Genomic DNA, 13,473 nt, shown 5'->3' with positions numbered 1-13,473 from the left:
CCTCTTCCTCTGTCATAACTGAAATTCAATGGGAGAAACGCTGATGCAGTACTATAGTAAGTAAAGAACATTTCTTTCACAATGGTAAGTAATTCCCAAAAGGGAAAAAAAAACAAACAAACCACAATTTAAATAAATCACACATCTTTAAAAAATATGTCAGAAACTGGAATGCAAATAATAAATAAACAATAACAAAAGAAAAAATCTGAAAACTCAGACATCATCTTTCTACAATAGGTTACTTTTGTAGAAGCAGGACTATGTTGGGTTATATTTGTGCTTCACAGATGGTGACTGATTTAAAAAGAGCACCAACCTAACCAGCATCACAATCGTCTAATTAACTAGCCTAAAGCTTATTTCAGCTCCTCCCACACAAAGGGTCGCCACAGTGTATGGATCCAAGTATTTGCTTTGGCAGATTTGTACATCAGAGGCTCTTCCTGGATTCGTGTCACCAGGGATCTTTCCCACGTTAGATGAATCTGTCTAACCACTATACTATGGCACCACAGACAGACAGACCTGCCTGAAAGTGACAAAAATAGTCAGAAAACAGTGTTTTTAAGAGGCAGGTGTCAGGTAATTTCAGCTATCATCTCCTAAGTTAGCAGTGGTAGCACCTGCAGCATTCTTTCCTTGCAGACTGATATCTGAACTGCTCAGGTTGCTCTGGTCTCGTGGTCGGTGTACTGTGACGCAGCTTAAATGCAACCGTTCCTTCTTTGGATCAAAGTACTGCTGAACTGTGCTGTTTGCACCACTGTCGTGTGTATTTGTTTACAACTGTCCATCATTGAGACACAGACAGAGAAGGATGCTGTCATCTGTCTGTGTCTAGATAACATCTCAGACCCAACAGCTAGCTGAGATTTTACAAAAACAAACTATGGCTAATTCGTTCAACTAGTGGTACCAAATTTTGTGTCCCACAGACAAAAACAATTCTGCTTTATCTCCAAAACTGACATCAATCAGATACATGTTGCCCGTAAAAGATTATATAAATTTCCCTCTGCAGTGCTGTGCTGTTCCCACAATGCCTGGTGGGGCTCCAAACAAAAAGACCCCGGGCAGCCTCGACCACAGTTAACCATGTTAAAGAAACAGTGGAGCAACTCTTTTTCTTCTTTGTGCACTCATTTCTGTGTATTTCACTCACTCTCCCCCTTTCTTTTCTTCACCCCACCATCACTGCCACCAACCTCCTCTCACACGAGGAGGTACAGAGGAGAGAGGAGAAAGAAAAACAGAGGGTGGGGGGTAGGCTCGAAGATTGATTAGAGGCAGAGAGGAGAAATGGTTGAGTTGCACATGAAACACAGAAGCAGCCAGAGATGACTCTATTCACACTCATTAAAGAGCACCTTTCAAAGACCTCCTTCCCACACAGATATATGGAAAACAATTGTTTCTTCTCTTAAAGGCACTCTGTCAGCATGAAAATTGCTTTTTTTGTTTGTTTGCTTTTTTTGCGGCGGGGGGGGGGGTCCTAGAAAGACTCCAAACATCTTGCCGCACCTCACCAAAAAACAAAATCTCAATCTGGCAGACTTTCTTCTTATATACAATCACTAAGCTTAACTTTGATACCAAGTTTATCACCTAGAAAAAAATAAAAGGCGTACTGCTAAACGACACGGCTCAGATCTTTTGGCCACTTAGACATCAAATGATTGGTCACTGCCTTTTTGAGCTTACCATGAAAACACATTTAAACTAACTTTAGCAATAAATCTCTCTTTTTCTGTAAGTACATTTATTATTGCTGCTCTTTTAATACATCTGACACTAAGGCTACGTTCACACTGCAGGCGAAAGCGCATCAAATCCGATTTTTTTGACCCTATGCGACCCATATCCGATCATGCTATGACAGTGTGAACGGCGCAAATCCGATATTTTCAAATCCGATCTGGGTCACTTTCGTATGTGGTACTGAATCCGATACATATCCGATGTTTTAGAAAGCGACTGCTGTTTGAACGGTCAAGTCGCATTAAATCCGCCTTTTACGTCACCGACACAAGACTGAAGCCAATTATCAGCGCCAGAGAAGCGCCCGAGAAGACATCGCGAACGCTTCCTGGCCATCCAGTGTAGATGTTAGTGAAACTGTTGGGAAGACAATGTGAACATTTTATTTGTACTGTAATCTGCAGATTCTGACAGAAATCTGCAGCTATCATTTGAAGCACCGCTCCTCTCTTAAACAGCAATAAGGATCATTATTAGGTTATTTACATTATTATGTAAATAACAAAATAACTTAAAGCAAAAATTGGGAAACGAAGTCCGAAGTCTGCATATTAAGGGCCATCAGTCAAACAATACTGTTGCTCTGGGTCTAAACAGAGCTCGTTGTGTGTGACAGCTTCTTTTGCGCATGCGGGCCGCTTTGAGCGTTCACACTAGAGCGCGTTTGCTGTCGCATTTTATTTGTAGTGTGAACGAGCAGACAAAAAAATCGGATTTGATCAAAAAATCGGAATTGAGCATTAAGACCTGCAGTGTGAACGTAGCCTAATTTGACACATCTGACACAACATTGTCTTTGTCAAGAGCACTTGGTGAACCCCAAATCTACTACTGTTTTCAGCTCAAACAATTTCAAAACTGTAAAAAACACCAAACAGTGGCAACCTCTTGTCCCCATGCCAGGCTCCCACCACGATTTTGATGATGAAGGAATGAGAACAGGTGGCCCAGTGGCTCCAGACGCATTGACACGCAAGTAATCATCATGACAGGGGGATTTGGACCCAGAGCAGACCGCCAGAGGAAACATGATATCCCCTGACATCATGCTAGACGTTTGTTCCACAATGACACGTTTTTCTGTGCTTGGGCACACATTGCAAATACATAGGGTTTTTCAATAGTTTGTTTTTATTTTTTTAACCTCTGATTATATCACATTTTCACAATACACAGTATTCTGAAGTGTTATGCATGATGCAAATATTTGGCGTTATTTCCTGTGATTGTTAAGTGAAAGTATAAAAATAATGCTGCAAGAACTGCCTGGCAGTTACCTACAGTATACAAACTTCACCAACACCAACAGAGGAAACAATCACAGTCCTGCCCTGAGTGCTTTCTAGGAAGCGTAGAGACACTACAATGAGGAGCACTGGGCAAAAAACACAAGAACGACTTTGGACAAGAACACAACTTCTTCCAGGATTTCATAATTTGGCCTCTTTTTGTTCTTCAATGTGCGTACTGTAGACTTCTCTACAAATACCAGCTCAGGGCTCAGCATCTTTGAACTTAGTTAACTAAGCTGCCACTGATAGTGTATAAGCGCAACTTCCCCTCAACTAATCCCCTCGTAACGGTTTGCCTTGATAACCTTTTCCCTTCGTCTCTTCGCAGGCCCTTTGGCCTTTCCATAATTTCATCGTACATGTACAATGACAATAAAGGGCTATTCTATTCCTCTCTTTCAGTTGGTTTTTCTCTGCCTTCTGCACCAACTGGACCTTTAACCTTGCTCTATTTGTTATTCTCTTCAGCGTTCAAGTTCCTCCTCTCTGACCCTGGCTCAATTATTCCTTACTCGTTCCTTAGTGCGTCGTCAAAGAGTAAAGACCGCAGTTTTATAGCACTGGCTATGTTTTTTCCCCCTCATCGAACAGACATGCAGTGGCCTCCAGCTTTAGGACATCTCATCCTGACGCCAGCAGAGTAGCCCATCTCTTTTTTATTTGCCTCTTCAGTTACAAGAGAGACGATTGTTTAAGCAGAGCTGTGTTCCAGCCAAGACCTGCTATAAATCTGGGCTGATTTAGACTGCAGCAGCTTCCCGGAGAAGGCCATGGCTTTGGGCATACACTGAGATTTGATGTGCTTGATGGTCTGCCAGGGGATTTAGCTTAAGCTAGTGTAAGGATTTCAGTCATAACATTAATAATACAAATACTGCATCAATGTTGAAGCACATATAGTTACGGTTTGTGTGTCTAGGTGGAATACAGGGTAAAAAAAAAATCTTCTACCTGGCTATATGTATTATTCAGGGTTTTTTTTTTTACATTATTTTATTTATAAAAAACTGTAAGGCAATGAAATCCTAGAAAACTAATGTCATTTCGCACTGACGCTGTCCAGAGCCAGTCTGACATAAATAATGGAGAAAAAGACACACTTATGTTACATTATACACATTGTCAAACCACCCAAGATTAACACCGGAGCTACCAGCTAAAAGTGTATGCATCCATAAGCTCCAAGTAGCATATCAGCCATCAGGGCATTTGCAAAGCTGGTCAACGTCCTGGGAGGAGCTTTGGGATCAATGGGCCTGCCAAGCGGCATTAGTCCTCCTAGCCCACAGGATCCGTCTCTGCACACAAGAGCACAGGGACTTTAACTCTGATCTTATTTATGTGCACACAAAGGGCAGCACAAGGGGTCTTTTGGTGGGGCCTGTTCAAACAGAAGGCCGATGCGGATGGCTCTTTAAGGGGGCCGGCCTACATTGACTCTGGGGAAGAGAGAGTGGCTGACAGGTCAGTCTTAAAGCTTTAAAAAATGGGGCCGGGATCAAGGGGTACCGAGGAAAGGGAGAGAGAGGGAGCCTCAGCCTTCTCCCTCTTCTCCCCAGAGACCGAAGGGAGGCTTAAAAACAATGAGTCTGTGCTGTCGAGCTAAGAGGAGCCAAGAGTGAGTGCTGGCTAGGGGGACGTTAAGGCAGGGAAGGCTGCCTTGGCTGGTGGGGCACAGGGGACGGATGATCTAGAAAAAGGGCCTCCACCTTGTCCCAGCTGTCGCAAAACCCGGCACAAGTATGCGTCACATCTCTCCAACACTTTTGCCTCCTCGGGCCTCTGTCCCCTGTGCAGTGCTAAATCAAGAAATGACCCAGCCCCTCTCCAGGATGGCAGGGCAGGCAATGCTTTGGGGGATGAAGGGCAAAAGATCAAAGCCCTGAGGAGAGCACCACAACAGCTCCATCCAGCTGGACGCTTCACTCCTGTCACCTTAGTGTGGGGGGTGCTGACTAGGGAGCCGTTTTGTGGGTGGGGGTGGGTTTCAGAATCATAAACCAGCATGGCACTAGGTTGTATAGCATGTGGGTGTATATGTGTGTTTATGAGGGAAAGAAGGAGGGGTTGGCTAAAGTCAGATGTGACACTGTGTGAGCCAAAGCAGAGATCTGTCATGGCTGCCATTGTTGCTTAGCAATGAGACGAAGACAAGGAGATAGATCCAGAAAAGAAGTATGCGGGGGCAAAAAACTAACAGGAGGAAGAGAAGAGGGCAGAAAAGTAGACTGAGTGGAAAGAAAACCTCAAAAAAGATCAACATAAGTCGAGAGCCGGGCGCACGTGTTCTCTCAGCTCTGAATCCTAAGAAACCCACGTTCCTATATTTTTATGCACGTGCAACGCACATCTGCCCATGTGGTTGCGTGTGTGTGTGTGCGCTCACCACAAAAGGTTCCCAAATTCAAGCAACACAAAAAAAGTTGCCATGTCGTTCGTTTTATGACTGCCACAACCCAAACGTGACCCACTCACCCCACGTCCACTGACCTGGAAGTTACGTTCATTTGGGGCAGCCATTTCCTGGGTCTATAAAGGAGAAAGCGGAACTGAAGGAGACCGGGGGTGAAAATGGAGGGGCAAAATCATTAACTGCCAGCACAATGACCGTAGCTGTGTCCGAGTCCAACCCAGTGTTTTGGAGAGGTCAACCTCTAAAGATCTGACAGTCCCACAAGCAACACTGAGCCTTCACTAAGGGGAAAAACAGCCCTCTGACAAGACTACAGACAGAGGCGAAGAAAGTCTATAAACAGCTGGCTGCTCACAGACAACAAAGGAAAAAACTGCCAGAGGCACCCGCTTGCTTCCAATGAGTTAAAAACTGAGCCAAACTGAATGAGTTGCTGCTTTGAGAATCATGCATGATAATTCTGGTGTATCAGACAAAAAAAACAGAAGATCTCCGACCTCAGCTACCGTCATTGGAACATTTCCTCATTCTTGCACTTCAGCTATCAGCCTTCTTGGTCCCATAGCATCAGCATCCAGCCCCAGGGGCCATGAGGTAAGGCCATGCTGGAGTCAGAAACTCTTGTCTGGGCATGACAGTCTGGCGCAGTTGTTCCTGGCTTGGAACAGATCTAGAACTTGAGGTCTGCCGGTAAAGCAAGCTCCAGAGCAGTCAAGGTTACATCAAGGACCAGACAGTCAGACTCAACTGAGAAACTCTGGCAAAGCTCCAATCTTCTTTTCAGTGCCAACTACTGCTTAAATCTAAGCTACGTTCAAGCCCAAGTCCAGTATGGCCGATAACATTCATGGTACTCTATCAGTGTTGCTGTCCCTCATCCCCAAGTCACCCCGTGGTGCTGTCCCAATGTTCCTGCAAGGGTTACCAAATATAAGACGTGGTTGGAAATAGCTCAGATTAGCCTTTGGCAAAGTCAAATGTGTGTTAGAAGAGATGTGTCTGTGTGTGTGTGTGTGTGTGTGTGTGTGTGTGTGTGTGTGTGTGTGTTGGATAAGGAAATAATCAAGTGGCTGGATAGGAGGCAGGGAAGAGAAAGAAACTCAATAAATAACAGCTAAGAATCACAGGTGAGGCACTTACTCTTACCCTTCGTTCACCTTCAATTTTTCTGATTTCTTTTGGGGTTTACTATATATCATCACTTCAATACTTGACAGTTCGTCCGGTGCTGTCTGACAGAGCCACATCTGAAGTGGTTATAAAAAACTATCAAGAATAATAAACCTATTTATATTTCAAAGTAAATGGAAGACCGTAAACTAAAGCACAACACAGCCTGGTAAGAAGCTAGTATTGCAGCTGTGTTATGTGCAGGTTGAATCCAACACTGAATTAGAAATCAATTCCTACTCAAAAAGGCACCTTACGGCGGAAACGCTTCTATGTCGAGAACCTCTCAGCGGAGTGAATCAGTTACACGTTGATGGTTCAGCTTCCTCTCGTGAAGCCCACACACTGAGATATAGATGCACATGTAGAGCCAAAAAAAGGGATGAGTATATTTAGCATCTCTTCCTTTTGATGTTCACCCCTTCGCCTCCCCCAGCCTGCATCTCGCTTTCGCACTCTCTCTCCCTTTCTAGTGCCATTGCTCTGCAGATAAGAAGCGCTTCTTCTCTCCCAGAGGAATGGAAATATCTGCAAGGACATTGTAAACACAGTAAACAGGGCACAACACCATTAAGTTGTCCGTGACTCAGCGCTGGCACAGACATCCTGAGCTGCTGCTGCTGCTGCTTTTAACAGGAGCAGCAGCAGCAGCACACTTGTCTTTAGGAAAGATAAAGCAATTTCAGTGCAGAATGGGAAGCATATTTGATGTAGCTGCTTTCATGTCACTATTCTTTGGTCTCGCTGACCCATAATGCTTTTCTGCAAAGTGATCCAAGTTAAGCCGATCTTTAGAAAAACTAAACTGCTTGATAGGTCAGCAGCCTTTCAAAGCACTAAAACAATGAGACGAGTAAAGAGATGCTGATGTGTGTTGTGAATGATTTTTTTCTTTTTGACTTTTTGACTTTAAATACTATTTAATAGACTTGTCGAACATTTTAATAGACCGGGCAGCAGCAGAACAGGACGTGTTGTATATTAACTAAAAGTGTTTGGATCAAGAGTAGTTTGACAAGAAAGCATCAGCACTTCTCTCCTGCTATTCATCACAATTAGTGCAAGCATTGTTCTCAGGAAGAACACAACAGAGCACTGCTGAATTCAACATGCCTGGGCTCCTTCTCTTCAAGAGGAAAACTAAGACAACTGTAAGCCTAAACGGTATAAAGAACATAAAATCAATTGCTGAACATTACCATTTGCTAAATAAATACACCAGTTTTGTTTCAAAACAAATAATCACCGCTAGCTGAAAACATGGAATGACAAAAGGATTAGGTCCTAATTTGGTCTGAAGCACTTCCTTCATACTCTCTGTACAATGTTGCACGTTTCAATTGGATCTGAACAAATTAGTGGTGCATCATGTGTTGCATCGGCGTTAGCCAGTCTGACGCTGCACTGAATGGTGGCTCTGTTGCAGAGCAGCGAGCCCTGAGCCGTCTGGCTGATAAAGAGCACGAGGTCAGCACTTGATGTCCCCTGGACATTGTCTTACTTTTTATCTCAGTGCTCTGTCAGTAGTCCGTTCGGGTAAAAAAAAGGAATTAAGGAAATGGAAAAACTACCATTTTTGTGTCTCATACCATATGACCTGACCGACAACTTTGCTGAGAAGAGACACAAAAACTAAGTATTTGAATTAAAAACAGGTTATTTCAGGTTCTCGCTGCCTTTGTTCTCTGTGAAGTTATTTAGGTCAACTTTCCATTTATTAGTGATCAAAGATCAAGGAGTATCAGATGAAGTGTAGCTGGGCCAAAATAGCAGAGGCCCATCCAGGATATTATTCGCATATCAAGTGAGAGTTCTACAAAAGCCATGGCTCATCTCTTCATGCTGCAAACACCATTCCTAATTCTTGCTGGTGCCGACCACACCACTGTGTATTTTTGTGCTGGAGTAACAGCTGTGAAGCAAAATGATACGGAAGAATTGACTCCAACCTACACTGGGCCGCATGAAGGACATTTCACACTCCAGTTGCTCCTACTGAGAAGGCACCAGAAGGTAGATGACAGGTACAGCATCCACCCATCATCCTAACCGCCGCTCCCTTCCTGAACACGAGCAGAGGTTAGAAGCAGTTCAAGGGTAGGGGGAGGATTTGTTTGCATTCCTGGGCCGTTTCTGTGCTGCCTAAGTGGTCAGACAGGTGTTTGTGCATCCTGGAGGCACATAACCTCTGCGTCCTCCTTGGAAGGGGGACAGGTCACTCGATGCGGGGGAAGAGCGCATTTGTGCACAAGGGGGGCCGGGGGGGGGGGGGGGGGGGGGGGGGGGGCGCGCGAAATGATCAAGCACACTCCTCCGTCAAGAATAGCCTTCACCCAAAATCCCCGAGGCAGGAAGAGGAGGAGGCAGGGTGCTGACACCCTACACCTGAGCCCGAGTGGGTAGTGGGGGCAGTATGCAAGTGGCATTTGAGAGACTGTGTAGCATCAAGCCTTCAAGTAGACACCGAAATGGTCACAAGGGTTTCATTCCAATAGCTAGTTCATTTTAAATGTGGTTAAAAAGAAAATCTCGAATAGGTTTGAAATTGGAATTGACATTCTGATTCATTTGTTTCAAAAAATAAAATAAAAACAGTCTCATCCCAAAATCTAAACATCTGCTCCTTGGCTAGTTTGAAAAAACAGGGCCAGCAGAACAACTAAAACTGACTTCTAATCAGCTTATCAGATAAGAGTGAGTAATAAAATTATATCACATTTGCTAATCTAAATTAGTAGAAGTCACAGCGCCACACAGCTTGGTGTCAGAGGGGAAGCTAGCAGAGAACAAAGCCGTCAGAGCAGTAGACTGCTTGTATGGCTCCGTCACATACAAACTCGCAGGCCTCACTCATAAATCAATTCTATCCGGCTGGGGTGGCAGAAGAGAGCCAACACTAAATCCAATTATAAAAGGAACTGGCACCACTCAGCTTGATGACAGTATCCACCTTAACGCCCGAGGGGAACGGCCGTATGAGGGGTGCCAGCTTCAGCTGTGGCACCAGAGACGAAGGCAAACAACAGGGGGGGAGATGTTGGGGGTACATATGCGCATTTATTACAATCAACAGGCTGAGTTGAGTGGTTCCTAGCTGGTGTGAGTATGTTTTTGTGGCACTCTGCCAGAGGCACATATCTAAGGGCTGGACAACGATCACCGGGCACCAGCTGAACCTTTTTATTCCCGCAACTGCTGGGCAATAAGACTGCACCCTGGCACCTGTCTCACATACACGCACACACCCTAACATAAAAACGAACACAACAGAGGCAAATGCAAGCGGCATGAGAGAGACTCACATTTGAGATGCAGCACCTGTCGAGGATTTGCTATGAATGAATGCAAATGTACAGGAAGGAGACACCTCTGATTTCCTAAAGCCACATGTCGTGACCTTTCTCTCCCTGCTACAGGATTAAGCTCATCTCAGAGTCCACCCATGCACCTAAAGCTGAGCGTAAAGTTAATGAAAAGTTATTATGAGTACTGCAAAGAGTAAAAAGCCTTGAGCCTTTTCCACTGCTCTAACTGAAAAAGGACCAAACAGCAACCCTATTATATGAGCATTTTCAGAAGCAAGTGTGTTTTTTTAAACACCGCTCTAAAACGTGCTTTTGTCTTCGTTTAGCTTCCAAGGTTACAGCAATCAGTCGAGCATCTAAAGTCGTCAGCGGGAGGACACGCAGTCACAAGGGCCGCTGACTGATATTGTCAGGAGCTCTTTAGAAGTTTTCTCCAAATGCTGTTTATATCAAGTGAACACACTCTGCAGGAAATTTAAGTTCCACAAGCCACTGTATACAGTCCCTTAGGTTGAAGGCTAAAGACCCCGGGCTACAATTCCAGTCTTGTTACCAATTGTAGTATAGAAGCAGGTAAGAGAGATGAGATTAATAGCAAGGCATGGACATGTGTGTATAGCGTGTGCTTTTAGCTGATCTGGGTCATATGTATAACCAGTATTTAAATACCTTAATATTGCATGCACAACAAACTCGACAAAATCCAACAAAAATCAACCTTTGAAATGAAATTTGATGACTGAGCAATTCATTTCAGTGTGGTCTGTATGGTAACAGTTGTGCCTCTTGGTGAGATTGAAGCCATCCGACTAACAAAGTTGGATAAAGACTGAAAAATCAATGTGCAACTCTGGACACTAACCATCGTCTTAAAACAGTCTTGCATGCTGCTCCATTCAATAGGACTGAGTCCAGTCCTGGCTATGCTTTATGCTTAATTGAAGCTACTGCAATTGTGACCATTTGTGATGCATTTGCCCACAGAGAGGTGTTTGCAATCACCGCAAACTCCAAAATCCTAACTTCACATTGCTCAGCATGGATGATGTGCGTCGGTTGAATGCTGATTTGCTGACAAGTGGGCCGGAACACAGAAGGGCACAACAACGGAACAAAACAATAACAACAACAAAAAAAAAAACCCCATCAAAGATAAAAAGAAAAAATACAATATCAAGAGTACAGACAGTGGCTGCAGTGTTTTCAGTTGTTTAACACTCAGTTTCACTTCGGCTCTTCGGCTGGCGGAGCAACAACAGAACAAAAGAGGCCCAGGGACAGTCTTTTTCTTAGAACTGATTCGCAGATACGTGTTTCTGTGTGTTGCAGAGTTTATAGGTGCAATATTCTAGCCTTAGCTCTCCACCTCCTAGTCCATATGTGGTCACTTCTGGCTCCAAATGAGCAAAATAGTGGCAGTCAAATGCTAATATCGAGTCTTCAAAACATGGAGGCCAGAACAATCAGGGCTGCCACAATGACTACATATTTTACCAACAGTCTGTGATGTGGACCCCAAAATTGTATCTGCTCTATTCCCAATGACTTCATAGCTTAGTAACTATGGACACTCTAGTAATCTGGCACCAAAGCGATACTCATGTCTTCCTTTGTCCATGCAGGAAATGGCATGAAAAAACCATTGTCTTGAATGCAGATATACTATAAGGATTGGCTTTAAGAAAACCACATAACCCATCACTGTTACCAGCAACAATCAAGTTGGACCAGCAATCAAATCCTTAGTTCTCATATAAAACAACAATTATGCCCATATGGGCTTGTAGCGTCATTGCCATTTCTGTCGAAAGAACACAGGCACACAAGCCCAAGGCCTCCCGGGTTGAAGGCCATATATACACAAAAATTACGAAAGACAAAGTCAAGCAAGTCTTTTAGAGAACCCTTTTGGGCCACGACTGATATGGAACAAGATCTCTAAAATAAATGTGAGCTAAGTTAAAATGAGGACAATGTGAGACGATGGACTTTGCCCAACATAGACTGATTTGTCTCTTGATGGCCAACGCAATAACTTTAGTAGGCGATTCTCAGAATAGAAACCCCATAGATCAACCACCTAGCAACAAAAGTGGAAAATCATGCTGACCCAATTAGTGTCGACTCTCAGCAGAATATTGTTATGGCCCGCTTCAGTTCACTACCATTCAGGCAGATGGCTCCCCTGGTTCTGGATGAGAGTTTTGTTGTTGTTGCTTTTCTTGTTATACTCTTCCATTAATTTTGGCTCATGGCCTAAAGGATAACTTTGGCCCCTGGGAGTGCTACCGTAGCTCTCAGCTCTCTTTTATTCTTCCTGTATGGCTATGCCTTTTCTTTTTTTTCTTCTTTTTTTTAAATGACAAAATATATGGGCTGTGATCAATCTATTGAACTTTTCAAAATACATTTAAAAGTACAAGGCACCAAAAAGATTTGCAATTCTCTGTTTTTTAAAACTCCATTGTTTACTTATGATTTTTTTTCCAGGATTTTCCAATAATGTGGCCCATCAGTACAATACTGTTTGGCAGCTGACACAAAAATCTCTGTACATTTTCCTTCGTTTTGAAAGCAACATTATATCAGAAAATCAGAATACTTTATTGATCCCTGGGGGAAATTATTTTTTGTTACAGTGCTCCATTTTAAACCAACATTAAGACAAGACAGACAATACGCTAACTAAGAATAGTACAATATATACATATATATACATACATACATACATAAGTCACTTATAAATAAATATTTGGAAAAGAAACGTGTAGTTGTAGCAGCAAACAGTGTGTTAAGTGGATGCGTTGTACAGGGAGATGGCCACAGGCAGGAATGATTTCCTGTGTCAAGACATATAAAAATAAAAAGCCAGAACTCCAAGATAGACATTCACATGAAATTCAACCTTCCCAACAAGTATGAGCCAAATCACTTTAATACATCAGTATCATATCACTTCGATAAAGAGATCTGAGCTTCAAAAGCCTTGACAGACTCGACTTTTCAAACATTCCTTTAGCTCTTGTTGACCCCTGTTGTAATCACACTGCTTCATTCGAGACATTCAATGCATGTGATTAAGACAGGGAGGTGCAAGTTAAATCAGAAATCCAAGTGCAACCTTGCAAGCAGACAACACCGAGATAGACAGCCTTTATTTGTGAGAAAGCTTTCAGTGTTTGGCGAGAGAAGAAACATGTTCATCTGACACTTTGTGTAGCAAACACAATCATGCATGCCTACCGACAGACAGTGGGTCAAATGAGGATTACTCTGCTACTGAATAATGTATTGCTACTTTAAGCATAGCAAGTGCCACATATAATTCCAACGAATGTCTCACAGTTTCCACAAAAAGCAGGCATGAGTTTACATTTGAGCTGTGATTTGACTGTTTGCTTCAGCAACGGTTAAGCCACCGTTGCCTCAACAGTCCTTTAGCCCCGTTTATTTTTTACCAGTCTGTAAATGTAATAAACATGAATACAACACTGTCTGCTACTTATTATAAACTCTGTCCATAAAACAATAG

General features: G+C 43.3%; 1 protein-coding gene across 3 annotated transcripts in view; it reads right to left on the bottom strand.

The window, feature by feature from the left end:
- Positions 1–13,473, bottom strand: part of lrp4 (low density lipoprotein receptor-related protein 4) — a 111,042-nt gene that overhangs the window by 86,127 nt on the left and 11,442 nt on the right. The window lies entirely within an intron of this gene.

The sequence above is a fragment of the Maylandia zebra genome, linkage group LG1 (genome assembly GCF_041146795.1).
Source record: "Maylandia zebra isolate NMK-2024a linkage group LG1, Mzebra_GT3a, whole genome shotgun sequence".
In the NCBI taxonomy this organism is placed as follows: domain Eukaryota; kingdom Metazoa; phylum Chordata; class Actinopteri; order Cichliformes; family Cichlidae; genus Maylandia; species Maylandia zebra.
Note: the sequence above shows the minus strand (reverse complement) of the source record. Positions and strands in the feature narration are given on the sequence as shown.